At 51.7% G+C, this 17,461-nt stretch overlaps 1 protein-coding gene across 2 annotated transcripts in view; it reads left to right on the top strand.

Moving 5' to 3' along the window:
- ZBTB7C (zinc finger and BTB domain containing 7C) overlaps positions 1-17,461 on the top strand; it is a 353,805-nt gene that overhangs the window by 175,761 nt on the left and 160,583 nt on the right. Inside the window, exon 1 of one of the 2 annotated variants that reach the window (XM_023241973.2) lies at positions 14,488-15,641. The exons of the other annotated variant lie outside the window; for it this stretch is intronic. The gene's annotated coding sequence lies outside the window, so the exon portion shown is untranslated. Of the gene's footprint in view, positions 1-14,487; positions 15,642-17,461 lie in introns of those variants that run through there. 2 annotated transcript variants of the gene reach the window in all.

Below are 17,461 nucleotides of genomic sequence, written 5' to 3'. Positions count from 1 at the left end.
GATGGTGTCTATCAAAGCCCAGAACTTTAAACTTTGAAGAAGCCCATTTTTTTTGTGGCCGCTTGTGCTTTTGATGGCATACGACTTGGATTTTTAAAAGGAAACTTCTGGTATGTTTGTGTCATGCTAACCCAACCAAATGTTACATTTGTCAAGGGCAGGATTCATGTGAAATTATTTGCTGTATCTGTTCCAACGTCTGGACTTGTTGATTTGATTTGGATCTGATTTGTACCTGGTGTCAGAGTACAAATGCTCATCTCATGAAGGTTCCCAGACACCAGCTGCTTCTTTGGACGTTTTAGACTCCATACATTCCCATTTTGTGCCAGAGAACCGTGCTAGCGTGAAATAGCCATCGCCTCCTCAGCATCAGAGAGGGTTAAACAATATTGTATTGAATGAGACCACTTTCTTCTCTCTCTCACTCTGTAATATCCATCTCCATATAAATATATCCAGGGGAATATTTTCTATTTTGCCTTATGGGCAACAGCTGCTGTTTTTGCCAGGCTGTCATCTATTTAGTTGTTACTTTTTCGACTTTATTTTTAAACAGTTTAACATGGAGAACAGCAACACTGAGCGCAGGACAGATGGAGAGCAAATCCAAATAACAGACTTCCAGAGCCACCCTAATAGAAGTTTCTGGGCTGGGGTGGGGGATAGAGCCAGATTGCCGGGTTGCTACGAGCAAACAAATATCAATAAATCACAAACTCTGTGGGCCAGGAGAAGCACCGAAGGAAGTGGCACACCTAAGCCACTCATCTGCCACCAAAGGTCCGACATGGCAGGAAGGGGGTGGGGGAGCCCAAGTTGCCAGGGGCTTGCAGATCAGGCAGAGATGAAAAGTAGTGCTGACCAAGCCCTCCTGGGGCACGTGACAGATTCCACAGTCGGTGGGTGGAGACATTAAGGAGCCCACAGGAATTAAATGCAACGTAAAGCTACATCTCTCTTATCTGGGTAAGGCTCCAGGCTTGGTGCCAACTAAGATATTTTCTCCTCTTTCTCTCCTGGGGAATAAGTAGAAGTTAGAGGGAAGTGAGTTGGCAGATTGGGGAGGGGGGGTTAAAAAAGGAAGAAAAGAAAACTCATCTTATGAATTTCCTCTGGAGCAGCCACACTTGATGCAAACCAGCGCCAGAGACACAGGCTTCCGTGGTCCCCGGGGGCACGCGCCTGTACAAACCCTGTGGTGGCCGCTGTCCCTGACGACCCCCCTCCAAAAGCCACTCTTGTTTACTTATCTTTCAAAGTGGACTAAGTGCTGGTAGAGGTGTCTTTTTATCCTTGGGACTGACGTTTGAGGCATTAACCTTTTTACTGGAATGCTGCTCTGTCCCTCAAGGCTCCTAGACACAGGGAAGGTCGCCCAAGGCCAGTGTCAGCCCCCACCCCAGTTATCCTCTGACTGCTACTGCCTTGTTCTTCTCCTCCCTTCCCATTAGAGTCCTATCCTCCCACACCGGCTCCCTCTCCAGCCCCCCCCCCCCCACCTTCTTGGTAAAGGGCCCAAACACCCTTGTAATCAAACCACAATCTTGTTACAGAGCATCCCAGCCCTCCTGACGGCTGCGTCTTGTCTGCTTCCAGTCCGCACCCTCCCTCAAGGGGAACTACTACCCCGATTTCTGTTACCGTACAATAATTTTGCTGGTTTGAATCGTGCTCTATTCACACCTTTCGTCTTTCACGTGGCATGAGATTTCTCCGTTTTGTAGGCAGTGCCAGACGTTCATTCTCTTTTGTTGTAGTATACCATAGTTTATTTACCCATTCTATATTCTATATTACCTTGCACCCATATTGCCGTGTCTTATTACTGAAACGTTACGGTAGTGGTCCCGCTATGCAGTAGTGAAGTTTTTCCAGCTTTGCTCTTCCTTACTGTCTCAGCCATTCTAGGGCCTTTGAATTTCCATATCATTTTTAAGTCACTCCGTTTTGCATACACATACACAAGCCTGTGGCTAAATCTGTTGCACGGCACTGAATCTATAAATCACGCTGGAGAAAATAGACAACTTAACACTATTGGTTCTTTAAATCCATGAACATAGTACCTCCAGGTATTTACGTCCTTGATTTCTTTCCGGATTGTTTTATACTTCTCAGTAGAGAGGTTGTGCTCTATTTGCTTGGATTTCTTTCTTAGATTTTTTTTTTTTTTGGATGCCCTTTACGTACTTAAAGATGATCTTCAAGTATTTAAAAAATTTTGTCTTCCATTTGTTTGTTACAGTCTAAAGAAAGTACAATTGATTTTTTATTATTGACTGTATGTCCAACAATCTAAACTTCATCTGCCATTTCATGTCTCGTCTTAACCAAATGGCAAACTAACTGGAGGAGGACATCCCCAGCCCCTCTTGTAGAATTCTGCACCTCTATAAATACTCACTGACTCTCTTGAGAATCTTCCCACTGCAGGACAAGGGAAAAAAGGCATGCCCTGGGGACCTTGGGGACCCTGATCACTGGTCCCTAGGTAGGCCTAAACCCCTTCAAGCTTGCTTCCCGCCTCACTCTCAAGCTGGTCTGAAGTTTTATTATTTACAGCCCCTTGCCAGCATTAAAATGGGTATTTGCCTCTTTGCTTACTGGCTAAGAGAATTAAGGCGGCAGACCAAATGAAAATCACCAGTGGGCCAGGGGGAGAGGAAAGGTACACCACCCCTTCTCCTCTCTCTGAGGGATTTCAGCTGGGTTTCTGCGAGAGGCTAGGGCTTGGACTGGGCTGTGTTGGCAGAAAGGGTGGCACTGACCCTGAGGAGTGGGTCGTGGAGGTCATTGTAGGCCTTAGAACACATAACAGAACCCATCACCAAATATTCACCAAGGTTCTAATCTGGGCAACCCTTTGCTTGATCCTCAGTTTGGGATAATGCAAGGCATACAACACAGCCTTTGTTTTCCAGGATTGTGAGGTAGTGAAGAAGTCAAAGCCCAAGCCACCCAAAGTGGAGGGGTCCCTAAACTGAAGTCCAGAGACCTAAGTTCAAATTCTGGTTCTATCACCAATGAGCTTAAAGTCTTCCGACATGTGCCTTCCCACTCTTCATGGGCCTTGCTCCCAATGAAATTCAAAGGGGGACTCTGTTATTCGTTACAGTGCCATCTACCTTAGACACAGTCTAGAAGGGAACATTCATGACCAGTGTCCAAATGAGCAGTAGGGACAGTAAGAACAGCGTGTATTTAACCAGAAGGATCAGTGTGAGTTGAGTGTTGGGAATGCTCACAGGGGAGTGAGAGCTTGGGCAGGGGAAGTGTAGGGTGAGTGGTGAGGAGGCGGCCAGCCTCCCAGTGTGTCTGCTCTTTTAGGGGGGGTCCCTCTCCAGGGCCCCCTCTGCCCAGAGATTTCTGAGTATAAATCAGAGGTGGAAAGGATACAAAAGAGAATGGGCACCTTGGAGAGAATGGGTAAGGACCATGAGGTGAGAGCCCCCACCTCTCAGGCAGACTGCAAAGGTTCAACCTTGACGGGGTCACAGCTCCACGGAGCTGCTGTCCCTGCGGTTGGCATCTCTGCAGAATGTTTCTAGAATCAGGAGAAGAAAGTCCATTCTTCCACACCTCCGAGCATTCCTGAAATGGACTCACACTGTTACTTTCTTCTTAGCAGCTTTCAGGTTTCCCTAGGGTGGGGTGGGTGAGGCCAAGAGCTCCCGGAGGAGCCCGCTGGCCTTCCGCGTCGGTGAGGCACATAGTCCCTGGCCTGTGTGGTTTCGTTGGTGCTGCCTGAGATACCACTTTGGGGTCTGGCTCTGACTCCACTGAATGGTACCTACCCTACAAGACACACTTCATAGTGTTTTCAGCCACTTATGCCTCAGCAAATGGAGTATGGAGTACGGGCTTTGCTAGAAAGGTGAGGGCAGAGGGAGGCAGTCAATGAGGGCCCTGGGCAGAGAAGAGATAGAGACTCACAAGGCAGAGGAAGATGGCACCACAGTCAGAAGCCTGTGCCCTAACGCTCTTGCTGGGCACAGGGCCCGACCACTGTGCGGGAGCCATGGACACGCGAGAGTGAGGGGTAGGGGTAGGTGCCTGGGGGTGGGTGGCAGGGCAGAAGTGGAGGACGAGGCCAGCAGCGCAAGTGGGAAGGCGGTGGTGAACTCCAGTCTGGAGATTCCTGAAGTAGGGTGGGCACCCTCTAACTCGAACCGTACCCTCTGCCCGGGGCCATGGGTGCTAGGTGCCAGAGGAGACTGCTGGCTGTGTGGGTGCCCCTTTGCCTCCTGGGCCGGGCTGTAGGTGAGAGGGTGGCCAGCGAGTCGACTTCTACCTCTGCCCAGGCCATGCCAATGTCAACAGCGTGCTCAGCGGTTGGCACTGCCTGTCCGTGTCCTTCCATGGGGCTGTGGGTGGAGGCAGGGCTGGGAAGCAGTGACGGAGGGCTCCCGAATACACATATCCTCCTCTGAACCGGAGCTGAGAACAAAGGCAGGCCTGGCAGGGGTGGGGTGCCCTAGCTTTCTTAGTATAAACACCCACCCCCCCCAGCCCACTGCCACCCAAGACTCTGCCCGGCTGGCTCGTCTTGCCTGCCTTTCCAGCCTGGCTGGGCTCTCTTTCTCTGCCCCACTCTTGCCCCCACCATCAACTGTCTCTGCTCATTCTCCTTCCCTTACCTGGAAAGTTCAACTTGTCCCTTTGTGTCTCTCTGAATCCCCCCTCCCCCACCCAGAGTTCAGGCTCTAATCTTTCTCAGCAGCCCCCATTCTTGCTACACAGGCAGCCCCCCACCCCTGACACCTCTCAGATTCCAGCCTGCCTACCTGGCTTTGGGCTGCCTCTGTGCACATCCTACTGTCGCCAAGAGACTGCAAGACCACAGAAGGCAGAGTGTGCCCCTAACCGCCCCCCTCTTCCTCTTCCCCAGCTTCTGCACCCCGTGCCTGTTGTGCAAATGGGTGTGGGAAGGAAGCATGTGGTCCTGCCCAGGGGTACCACCCAGGTTAAAGTCCCTGTTCCAACTGTTGGCTCTCTGTTGACCTGTTCGTGTGACTTCTAACTAGGCGGGGACCCTGGGCAACGGGGGAATGGCGGGGCCGGGGGGAGGGCTGCACCCACGAAGAGTAGAGAAGGAATTAATACGGAGAGTCTCGATGACAGCTGGAACTGTGGTCTCAGAGAGGGCCCTGGGCCCAGGGCGAGGAAGAGCTGCCTTTTATTCGTGAGCCCAGGTGGTGGGTACACAGGTGTTTGTTACATGATTTTTATGCCTTTTTGTATGGCTAGAATGCTTCAGAATGAATTTTTAAAAGAAAGAGGTGCCTGGGGCCGAGACCAAGGAGGAGACTCTGGCAAAGCTGGAAGGAAGGGGCAGAGCACCTGCGGTAGATAGAGGTGGAGGGGCAGGGTTCCAGAAAGGGGACGGAAGAAGAAGACGCACTGAGAACCCAAAGTCGTGAGCCCCCCGGGGCTCCATCAAGAACTTGCCAGAGCATGGACAGGGACGGAGTCGGGGATGATATCACCATGGGAATGGCCAACGCAGGAGATTAGATCAAGTTTCGGAGGATACAAAATGATCCCCTCTGTGGCCTGCCGCCCCCCCCTCCCCTGGATTTTTATTTTGTGACTGTGCTTCCAGGCCCTCAGGCATGGCTGGCAGGGGAGGGCAGGGATTTCCCTTGTTGCTGTTGTTCTGAAGAGCCTTTCAAAAAATAGGTGAATGTCCTTTGCAGCATGCGTGGTGTTCCAGATCAGAATCTCCTAAGAACAGATCAGTTACGCGTCCTGGGGGAAAAGGGGGCCTCGTGGAGGGGGAACGATTCACGGCACAAAAATGATGCACTTAAACAACGAAGCCTTTGGTGGGCTTCAATGAGAGTCGAGGTATTAGGCTGTTGGATCCCATGTGTGGGGAAGGCTTTCACCTGCCCAGGTGCATGACCCTGTCCCGCTTCTGTCATGCCCACATCTGCGTGAGGCTCCCGGAGGCAGCAGGCTCACCCTGGCCTCTCCCCCAGGGCCAGGGACACAGTTGTTGCTTTTTAAGAGGACAGGAGGGTGCCTGTGCCAGATGTCGACCGCGCCACAGGGAGCCCACCCACTTTTTGCGTGCCTCCGAGGCCACTTGGACCACAGGGCTGTTATTTAGATTGTAACTGTATAGAGGCTGGGACCGGGATAGGGATGGGGGGAGGTGAGCGAGGCTGATGGCCCCTCCGGGCCATGCTTCTGTGGAGGCAGAGTGTTTCTGATAACGAACCCATTTCCTGCTAATGGGCCTCTTTCTGCTGGAAGACCCCATCCTAATGACTCAGTGGATTTTAGTACTGTTTTTGAGGAAACTGCGATCATAGGCTAGCAACGGGCCCTCAGGTCTGGATTTTAACGCCTGGTGCCCGTGGTATGAGATCTCTCCCTGCTGTCCGGCTTGTGGTTGGTGTGTTGGTGCAGGGGTGAGCCTGGTGTCGAGTGAGAGTCTGTCTCTTCAGGCAGGGGTTAAAGCTGCCCTCCTCGTCTCGCCCAGGTGTAGCCTCACTACGAGCCCTGGCCACACCGGGCCGTTCACCGGGACTGAATGTGAGGTGCGGTCACAGAATATGTCTGGGTGGGGCTTTCTGCCGTGTGAACCTGAAAGGGGGATGTGGATGATTTTGTGTCACCGGTACGCGTGAAAGAGCCCTTTGTTGGCTCTTCCTGACCGATCCACTCAATAGAGACTTCTGGAAGATCCCTGCACCTGCAATGTGGAGACACGCTTGCCGTGGACAGGGGCAGCCAATAGTGGCACTCGAGGTACTTGACTGGAGCGGGGTGGGGAAGCACCTTGGATAGGAGTGGGAGCTGAGAGCTGTTAACAAGAGCAACAGAACTTACTGGAAGCTCTTGGCACTGCAGTCAGGGGCCGTGTGAGCGCTGGGGGGAGGGGCCTGTGGACCCCCAAGTGGGCAGTGCTAGGAACTGGCTGCCCAGGCAGGTTTGGGCAGGGTTTGTCCTCTGTGCCCTGAGCTGTCGCAGGGAGCCCACGATGCAGCGGCGTGTGAAGCAGGATTCGGTCTGGTTCACGTACCGCAAACCCCACCTAGAGCATCCGCAAGGTCAAGGAGAGACTTCCTGTTAAACAAGGTGACTTGGCCACAGCCTTTTATCTCTGCCCCCTTTCCTAACCATCCCCCCACCCATGGCCTTAGGGAAAATGACAAAGCCAAAGTCCACAAGGACAGGGAAGCCCAGGGGAGAGATGACCTCAGGTGAGGGATGTCAGTAAGACCGTGGAGGTTGGGAAGTCAACAGATGGTTGTTTACTCATGTAGCAGAGAGGACAGCCGGAACCCAAGTGTGGGCAGTGAGAAGAAGCCTCTAGAAGCATTCGCTCTGGGTCCCACCCCAAACCGTCAAACGGATCAGAAGCTGGAATTTTAGATACTTCTGAAGGTGAGGTGAAGAATGGGCTTGGAAACATGGGAACTGGTTGAAAGTCTGCATAAAGCACGAGCAGACCCCACATCCCCACCCACAACTCTGTCTCTCCTCCTTGGTCAAAGACTAGTGGTTGCTTTTCAGGAGGATATGATCCAGAGAAGTTCTGGGCTCTGAGACACAGCCTACAAGTGAGCGTGAGTTTGAGCACTTTACTCAAAATGGGAGAATTTATTTAAAGACTATACCTGAAGTTGTGGGACATCCACCTGTGAGTGCAGGCTCCCCTTGCAAGAAAACTGATTGGCCCAAGAGGGAAAAAAACCCTTACTCATACATTGGATAAATGTGTGTATGTGTATCTGCATGTGTATGTATGTATACATGTATATATGAATATGTATGTGTGTATATGTATGTGCGTTTAGGTTTGTATGTGTGTATATCCGTGTGTGGCCATGTACATGTATGCACACAGTCCCCCAAAGAAATGACCGGGACTCTATCCAATCCCCCGTAGAGAAATCGCCAACTTATTAGCGCCTCACTCTTAAATACTAATGGTGGTCAAGGATCACCTGGCATTTGTTAAAACTTGTAACATAAGAGATGAAGACAGAAAAAGAGAGAGGGGGGAAAAACCAAGTTAACAGAAAAAAAAAAAAAACAACCCAAGAGCTAGAATTAGTAGAGTCAAATCCAGGAGCAGAAGAAAACTTCAATAAAAGAATAATTAATGTCCTCAGAGAGATAAGAGGAGATAATGCACCCATAAAATGAGAACAGGGTTATAAAAAAAAGGAATATAAAAGAATAAGGAACAATTCTGAGAAGCTAAACATCTAAGAGCAGAAATTAAAAGTTCAGTAGAAGATTTGAAAAGTAGGGTCAAGGGACTTCCACGGACAGTAGGAACAGAGGACAGCACTGTAGAAACTAAGAGAGAAAAAAATTAGGACGTTAGAAGCTCCATCCAGGAGAGCTGCCAGGAGGGGGTTCCAGAAACAGAGAGCAAGGACACCTTAGGAGAGGGAGTTAGTAGGAAGCTATACGTGAAAATCCCCTGGGTTAAGGATGTGCGCGTGCCCCCAGACTGCACGAAGGACCGCCGTGGCTGGAACAAACCCACCCCAAGGTCCATGATTGTGGAGCTTCAGAATGCTAGGGATAAAAACGACACAACTTTCTTTAAATTTTTTTTTTTTAACGTTTATTTATTTTTGGGACAGAGAGAGACAGAGCATGAACGGGGGAGGGGCAGAGAGAGAGGGAGACACAGAATCGGAAACAGGCTCCAGGCTCCGAGCCATCAGCCCAGAGCCTGACGCGGGGCTCGAACTCCCGGACCGCGAGATCGTGACCTGGCTGAAGTCGGACGCTTAACCGACTGCGCCACCCAAGCGCCCCAAAACGACACAACTTTCAAGAGAGGAGAAAAGTGAGTGGTGTAGAATAGTTGGAGCTCAGAACAGAATTGGGTTTTCCAGCAGCATCCCTGGAAGTTAGAAGACACTGAGACAGCACCTTCAGCCTTCTGAGGAAATGTGGTTTCAACTTGGCCTTCTGTTCGCAGGAAGCAGGCCCTCAGGAGGGAGAGGGCATAAAGTAGAGTCAGACAAGCATGGTCCCAGACAAGCACACACCTCCTACGCCCCCTTTCTCCGAGAACTACTCGAGGAAGATTGGCACCAATGAAACAAGAGAGTTAGCCACAAGCGAGAATGGTATATGTGGGAGACAAAAGAACGGCCCCCCCCCAAAATGTCCACTTCGGAATCCCCGGGGCCTGTGAAAGTCTGAACTTACAGGCAGGAGGGTATTCGGGGTGTAGACGGAATGATCATTGCTGATCAGCTGACCTTGACGTGGGAGGTGATCCTGGATTGTCCCGGGGAGCCCAGTGTAATCCCAAGGGGACCTTGGAAGGGAAAGAAGGAAGCAGGAGAGCAGGTCAGAGTAATGCGGGACGGAAAGTCTCCCCCAGGGTTGCTGGCTTTGAAGGTGGAGGCAGGGAGCCATGGGCCAAGGAATGTGGGCATCCTCCGGAAGCTAGAAAAAGGAAGGAAATGGGTCCTCTTTTTCCTAGAGTCGTCAGAAGGGGCGCACCTCTGCCCACACCTGGATTTAACCCAGTGAGGCCCATTTCAGAACCTGACCTCCAGAGCTAGTAGATAGTAAGTTATGTTGTTTTAAGCCACTTAGTTGGTGGTAATTTGTTACAGTACCATTAGAAATGAATGCATTATGGGATCCACGAAACAAGGGATTTACTTAAGAATTCCCAGGTGACAGCTGTGCCGAAGTCTCAGCTCCAGACTGGGGCTGGAAGGTGGGGAACTCTGGATGGGATGACTCCCCCCCACCCACAAAAAACAAGGGAACTGACATTCCTAAGGCGCTGAGCTAATTGAGGAGGGATTTTAACAGCTCTGGCAGTCCGTTTGTGTATAAATAAATGGGAGGTGCATATAAAGCCATTTTTTCCCTTAAAATGTTTATTTATTTTGAGAGAGAGAGAGAGAGAGTACATGAGCAGGGGAGGGGCAGAGAGAGAGGGCAAGAGAGTGAATCCCAAACAGGCTCGGCACTGTCCGAACAGAGCCCAACGCTCTGTGAGCTCGAGCTCACGAACTGTGAGATCATGAACCTGAGCTGAAATCAAGAGGCAGACCCTTAACTGACTGAGCCACCCACGTGCCCCAAGCCATTTTTGACACGAGAGAAAATAAGTAATGCAAGAAAGGAAAGATTATCATGTGGCTCCTCCCTGAGCAACCTCACCACAGTCACAATACTGGGAACGCGGGCAAATGATTTAACCAAAAGTGGTTGTATCACTCTACTGTACCTGTTGAAGGTACAGAGAACAGAAACGTGTGTTTAGAGGAGGCGGCATCAGGGAGATAAAACCTTAGCTTCTATTACACAGCATTCGCAGGTAACAGCCCAAAGTGAGAAATCCAGAAATAGTGGCTTATAGCCTGTGCCATGAAATAAATTGTGCCCCCCCCGCCCCCTCAATCCGTATGTTGAAGTCCTAACCGCCCCCCCCCCCAACCAGCATGGCCATATTTGGAGTAAAGAAGTAAGGTTAAACCAAGTCATTGGGATGGACCCCTGATCCGACAGGATTAGTGTCGTTATACGAAGAGATACCAGAGAGCTCACTCTCTTCCCTGAGTCAGGACACAGCAAGAAGGAAGGAGGCCTGCAAGTTAGGAAGGAGGGCCCTCACCAGAAACCAAATCGGCTGGCACCTTGATCTTGGACTTCCCAGCCTCCAGGAGTGTGAGAAATAAATCTGTGTTGTTTAAGAACCACCCCCCCCCCCACCACAACGGCTGCCCCCGCCGCTCAGTCTGTGGCATTTTGGCATGGCGGCCCCAGCTGATGAACACAGCATGCTATTTAGAAATAGGAATTGGGGCTCAGTATCGGGCGGGCTGGAGCTTGGCCTGCTACTTTTCACTGTTGGGCTTTTATTACTTCTGATTTTTCAAGCCTTGTGTAGGTACCAGTTTGGTTTTTAAAAGATAACCAATTAGGAGACACCGAAGGGAACGTATTGGCTTAGGTAAGTGAAAAGGCCAGAAGCAAGGTGACCTTCAGAGCAGTTTCTTCAGGCCTCCCGTTCTGGTTTTCTATAGCTGGGCACCGCCGTCTGAACTCTTGTTCACAAAAGGGCTGCAGCAGCTTCAAGCCTTGCGTACAGCCTCCGCGTCTCTGAAAATGGAGCTTCTCCCCAAGAGGTCCCCAGCAAACATCTTGCATCTTCTATCACAGAATTTGTCCGATCACCACAACCAAGGAGCTGAGCTAAGCTGGTTGGCTTAAGCCAGCCATGACCACCCTGGAAGCGCATTGTCTATGGGGAAAGCAAGGGGTAATCTGGGAGGAAGTGGGGGTTCTCTTACCAAGAGGAAGGGGCGGAGAATGGCAAATGGCTCGAAAGAGCCATGTCCACTGCACATGTGTTCCTCTGGAGAGTATTTCTCCTCCTTGTGAGTTGCAGGTGCCTGTGAATACTTGAGATTGATTGGTTGGTTGGTTGGTTTGATGTCATTTAAGCTAAATCTGAACTTTTGCTCCGTGTGATCCATGAGATGGGGAAGATTGACTTTGGTAGAGAAAATGACTTTGATAAAGGTTAAAAGGGGGATGGCATCCCTTGCCACGTAAGGGATTTGGGAACACGAAGAATAAAAGGCAGAGGTGAGTCCACAGCCCCACCTTCTGAGGGAAGGTGTGCATTGTTGTGACTCAGTTGGACAGGGTCAAAAAGCTCAGCCTTAGGAAGACCGTGGGATTGAGGGAGGACCCCTAGACATTCCCCGGACACTGAACCTCTCTCCCCAGCCAACCTGCTGCAGATGCCTGAGATTACATCATCAGAAACTCATCTCAGTGTAAGAAATTCCCATGACCTCTGGGAGGGTGGTGCATTTGGCTGTTACCTGTCACTAAAGCTGTAAAGTTAGTTTGCCAAATCCTTCTTAGACAGCTGCGACCAGAGGGCGCCCTGCCTGTGGGAGGGGAAGAGGGGGGGAAAGCATCCAGAGGGGTGGGGCCAACTCAGCAAGGGGGGAAGCGGGGGAGGGGGGAGGAAACACCATCAGGTGAGGACCAAGGTGGGAGCAGGACCGGTGTCTGGTCCTTTGTGCCTGAAGGATTAACCTTTACCCAGGTCCTGATAAGGGGAGCGCTAGATGCCGTCTACACTGCAGTCACCCATCTTGCCAAAGTCACGGGCTCTCTCTCCATCCTCTCTGACTGATGCCCACAGCTGGGGGACACTTGGGTGAGGCAGGAAGCCGGCTGTCCCAAATGTCCACCGCATCTGCACCCACCGGCTGAGCCCAATGCTTCCCTAGAGGCAGCTGGCTTAGTGCCCAAACCTGTTTATGCCAGTGGAACTTGCTGTTGTAATTATGCAATTTAATTAAGTATTATACAAACCAATTAAGTACCATAGCAAAAAAAAAAGAAGAAGAAGAAGAAAAAAGGTTGTTCCCAATGAAAACTAAGTTAAAGCTTTGGAAAGGCGTAACAAGAATGGCTGTTTTTCCAAAATGTGGGTGAGTTCGGTGTGGGTGAATAGCCATGAAAGTTTAGGGAAATATCCATCAAATCGAGGGAGACTTGTGCACTCAGATTATTTTGCAAGTATATTTAATTTCTCATTCCGCTGAAGAAAACCTGTAATTGGAAAGTGGGGACAATGCTGCGGGAGGGTGACCTCTACAAAAAAGACAATAGGATCTGTTCCGTCCAGGAGATGCGAGATTAAGGAAAAGGCCCTGGCTTTACATCCCAAGTTTGGTGAATGAATATCCAAGCATACATTCGTTAAAATGTTTCGATTAGTCAACCAACCAGCTCAGCTCAGAGCATGTTTTCGCTGGGCTTCAGCCCCTGGAAACTAGCTCCCTCCCCTCTGAATGAGAGGTATGCAGAGCAAGCTTACATTTGGGGCCACAGATGCTGAGCTGGCTGGGTTTCCCAGAGCTGGCAGAATTAGGAGTAGCCAGGGAAGAAGTTGGGGATGGCTTCAGCCCAGGCCAGTCCCTCGGCTGCCTCCCAGATGTTTCCCTGGGGGCCTACGCAAGAAGCTTCAGTCCAGCCTGTGCTCTCTGTGTTCTCCCCTGCTCCCACAGCTATCACAGTGGGACAGAGTGATTCCATAGCCATTTTTAGACAGTCTTCTGTCCCTACTGTTGATATCCCCCCCATCCTTCAAGCCTCTGGTTACTATCTGTTGCCTCCGGGAAGCCTTCCCCGATTACCCCCCTAAACTTACTGAGTGCACCATCGTCTTGCATTTAGTCTTGACTGCCTTACTATCTTTCAACAATCACCACCCTGCAGGATTGCAAAAATGCCACCGCGAACAGTACTATCATGGTCACGGAGATTCAGGAGTATTTGCCTTGAAGATGACTTATCAGCTGATGTGAGACAATCAATGAACCCCTGGGGGACTACAGGACCCCTCCTAGAGCCCTGGGTCTATAGCACTGAGGGGCAAATTGCAGGAGTTCAGCTCAGCTCGGTACTTTCCAGCAAATTTAAATCAGAGACTCTCTGTAATCAGGGCCCTGGGTAGGGAGGAGAGGGGAGGGCCAGGAGGGTCCAGAGATGAATGATTCACAGTTGTGCTTGTCCCCAAGAGCCAATGAGCTGGTGGGGAGACGGCCACCTGCCTGAGGAGCTTGGACAGTCTTATATCCTAGACTCGTCTGTTGTGAGAATTGTATGCCATTTCCTTTGTCATTTGTACGTTTTCTCTCTCTCTCTCACTCTCCCTCCCCCCCCCCCCCACACTCACACAGTGCTGAGGGAAATGGAGCTTCTGGGCAGACTTCTTGTAGGAGGTGGGGTCTGCAAAGATCTGAGTGGGGAGCCTTGAGGATCAGTAGGGCCAGACAGGAGTGCTTATGTTTCACATGGATACATGTGGTGCTTCTGCTGGACGCTGATAATGCCTGGTGGCCTCTCTCAGGATCATTTCTGATGCCTCCTCCGAAGAGGGGAAGCTGGATGGTGAAGGCAGACCTCTCTTTCCTAAGTGATGCCAAGCAAGTTCCAGAGAAGAGCCCTGACTAGGTTTTTCCAAGCCCCAAAGGCTGGGTGACACAGCTGGGTGACTTGGGACAGCCGCTTTATGCCTGCTGTCCCTAGATCACTAGTGGTATCCCCCTTCACTCTCCAAAGGGTCCCTGTTGGGACAATAAAACGTATGGGTTCCCTACCCATGCTCCATGGTGGGGGTGTCCAGGGAGGTAAGGGGCAGGAGCTAGAGGGGACAGTTTTAGAGTCAGCCTTCTAGGGGCGCCCCTCCTGCTGTAAGGGCCTCTGGTCCTCTTTCCACACGCCCAGCACACCATCCACGTGTGCATTCTTGGTTATTGTGTGTCACTTACGTACTGGTTGTCCGTGTTATTCAGAGTCAATGGTGGAGTTCAAAAACTAAAAGTGAAATAAATCCCTTTCCCAGGGGATATAACTTTCCCACCTGAGAGGAGGCTGGAAATGCCTTTTCTCTGAGAGAAAGAAACGCTGGCACTAAGTATTCCATCACAATGGATACCAGGTGGAGATGGAACTTTCTGGAAAGCAGATTTAGCTAGAAGGAGGAGAGAGAGCAACAGGATTCAGGGAACCAGGTCAGGGCCGGGGGCAAGACCCACAGAAGCAGGAGAAGCTGTCCAGGGGAAGCCTGTGATCACTGAAGACAGAACAGGCCCACCTCCCCATGCCGCTGTCTGGAGCCCTGAACGCCGCCATCACCTGTCTGATATCACTCCCCGCTCGGGCTGACCAGGCCTGCTCCCACTGCGCCCTCTGATTCCCGCTCCCCTCACTTGCCCTCTGCCCGCCTCAAAATCCCAGTCCACTTGGCCGTAGAACCAGGCAGCGGGGCTGGAGTCCCATCACCCAGCCACGCAAGTTCCACAGCATGTGTCCCCCTGAACGCCATCAGCCAGTGAGATCAGGCGCGGAGAACCCTCTTGAGCCGCCCCTACCTCATCTCGCCCCTGCAGGGGAGGAGGTTCTGCCGCCCCGCGTCCCGCAGACGAAGACTTAACATGCTTGCTTTCTTTTCCTTGTGGTAGAGACAGCTTTTCCTTTTGCCGAATGTGAGCTGTTATTTGCGATGAGAAAACTGCATATTCTTTTCCTATGTTGTGACTGAGAACTAACCTGTCCTGCTTCACCAGCCAGGGAGCAGTGGGAAGGCCCCCCTCAGTGGACACCCTCCCCCTTCCTACCCTAGCCCTCGGGCAGGGGGCTGCTGGGGTCCAGGGGGCGGATGTGGGCAGCCACTGCCCTCTCTCTCAGCTGCTCCAGGCCATTCCCTGCTGGCAGATTCTTACTCAGATTTGCCCAGCCCCAGGAACACTTCCCTGAGGCCAGAAAAAATAAAATATGCGTGACTGAACAGCCAGGCCTGGGCCGGGCAGCCTGACCAGGGAGATTGGGCCTTTGATCCTTAGACAGGCTCTCCTCCCCTCCCTTGCTTCCCCAGGCCAGGCCCCACTGTTGGCTTTGCTCCGGGCTTAGCCCTCCCTCCTTCTCAGGGTTATTTTAAGATTCTAGGCCAAGGTCACAGAAATTTGGACTTCGAAGGGGCCATCACCCCCAAAGCAATGACTAAAGGAGGATTCAGTTGCCTTAGAAGATGCTGTTGCCAGCAACACGCAAGCACTCCTTTCTCAGAATCAGACCAGACCCAACTGCTTGGTGCCCTGCTGTGCTAGGTAAGATGAGCTGGACCTCAGTTCCTGCTCTAAAAACACTTCCGGGGCCACCCCCGCATCCGGGCCCTGGGCTGAGGGCCTTCATTCCGCTTCAGCCTCCCCGCTGCCCCTGCAGGCTGCTTTGAGGTGACTCCCCATACTTGCCCCCTCATTTCAGGGCACACTGGCCTCTTGGCCCTTCCCAGGTGGAGCAGGGGCTCAGCTGCCAGCATCCTGCTAGATGGGGGCTCAGGGCTGAGCGGGCCAGCTTGTGCCAGGTGCGCTGGGGGAGGCCCCTTGGAGATACGCTGTCAAGACTGTGGACGGTGGCCCCATGACCGAACACAGCGTCTCCCCCGTCGGAGTGTTACTTTTGCCTGGATTCCGCTCTTCACGCCCTGTTCAGCTAATACTTTGCTGGGGGGGGGGGGGGTCAGGGAGGCTTACAGTCAGATTCTTTCCTTTGGTGGGGAGAGCAAGAGGCATACAGATAATCACTGTTTAATCCAGTCAATGTTTATCAAGCACCTACTATATTGGTGTTAGGGGTGGAGGGGCAGGAAAAGGCTGGGAGGAGTCTGGCTTGCGGGTGAGAGGCCGAGTCTCTTTTTGATCCCCCTCTGGAAGGCAGAGAGGGTGAGGCGAGTGCAGGGTGTGTGCTCTGGAAGGGTAAATTAAGGCCGAGTCACTGCCCAGTAGCCAGAGATGTCCTGATTGCTGCGGTGCTCTATCCTGCTGGCTCCCCCACTTGGCTCTCCATTTTCACCGCACACGGGACACAGTGGTACCTCACATTGGGAGGGCCGTGCTAGTCTCCTGCTCCGGCTCCCAGTCCCCCTCATGGGGCCCAGATGCCCAGTGGTGGCTCAGTGATGGCCTGTGTGCTGATTGGCCCTGAGCACTATGTTTTGGCGTGGTTGATCTTTTAAAAAAAAAAAACATTAATAGACTTGACTTTTTAAAGCAGTTTGCGGTTTATAGAAAGATTGAGCTGAAAACACAGAGACTTCCCATCTACCCCTTTTCCTCTCCCTTCCCCCACCCCAGCGTCCACTATTGCTAACATCTTGCACGAGCGTGTATTTTTGTTGCAGCTGATGAGCTGGTACTCATACGTCATTGTGAACTAAAGTCCATAGTTTACATTAGAGTTAGAGTTCACTCTGTGTTGTACAGTTTTATGGATGTTGCACGTATAGAGACACGTATCTGCCATCGCAGGATCGTAGCTTCACGGCCCTAAACCTCCTCTGGGATTCACCTGTTCATCTGTCTTCTCTTCCCCCGGTAACCGCCCATCGTTTTACTGTCTCTGAGTTTTGCCGTTTCCAGAATGCCATACGGCTGGCATCGTCTGGTATGTAGCCTTGTCAGATTGTCTCCCTCTTCACGGAACTGTCCTTCCAGTGAAAAGCTGATCTCACTCACCTCACCTGAGACTACGCAAATGCCAGTCCCCGTGCCACGTTTTCCCTCCGTTTTCTCATTTAATTCTTCCTTAACCCCTGTGAGGGAGGAAATAGGCGCCATGATCCTGCCCATTCTGCTGGGGAAAATCTGAGGCAGAGAGAGGTTAAGTCATTTGCCCAAAGTGACACAGCAGGGTCGGTCTGGCTCCAAACCACAGCACATCGTGGCCTCCTGAGAGCCGCAGGCCCTGCGGCAGAGACTGTGACCTTGCCGTCCCCAAGGGCACCTCTCATGGCCTCTGCCCCTCCCTGTGAGGCTCGCCACTCAAGGCGAGGAGGCGGAGTTGATCACTTTAGTGTCATTGACGGGGGCGGGGAGGGGAATCTGCCTGTGCTGGCCTCTATCCGGAGTCAGAGAGCCCTCATCCCAGC

This window comes from Felis catus, chromosome D3 (genome assembly GCF_018350175.1).
Source record: "Felis catus isolate Fca126 chromosome D3, F.catus_Fca126_mat1.0, whole genome shotgun sequence".
In the NCBI taxonomy this organism is placed as follows: domain Eukaryota; kingdom Metazoa; phylum Chordata; class Mammalia; order Carnivora; family Felidae; genus Felis; species Felis catus.
The sequence above is the reverse complement of the archived record's forward strand: the minus strand, read 5'-3'. Positions and strand labels throughout refer to the sequence as shown.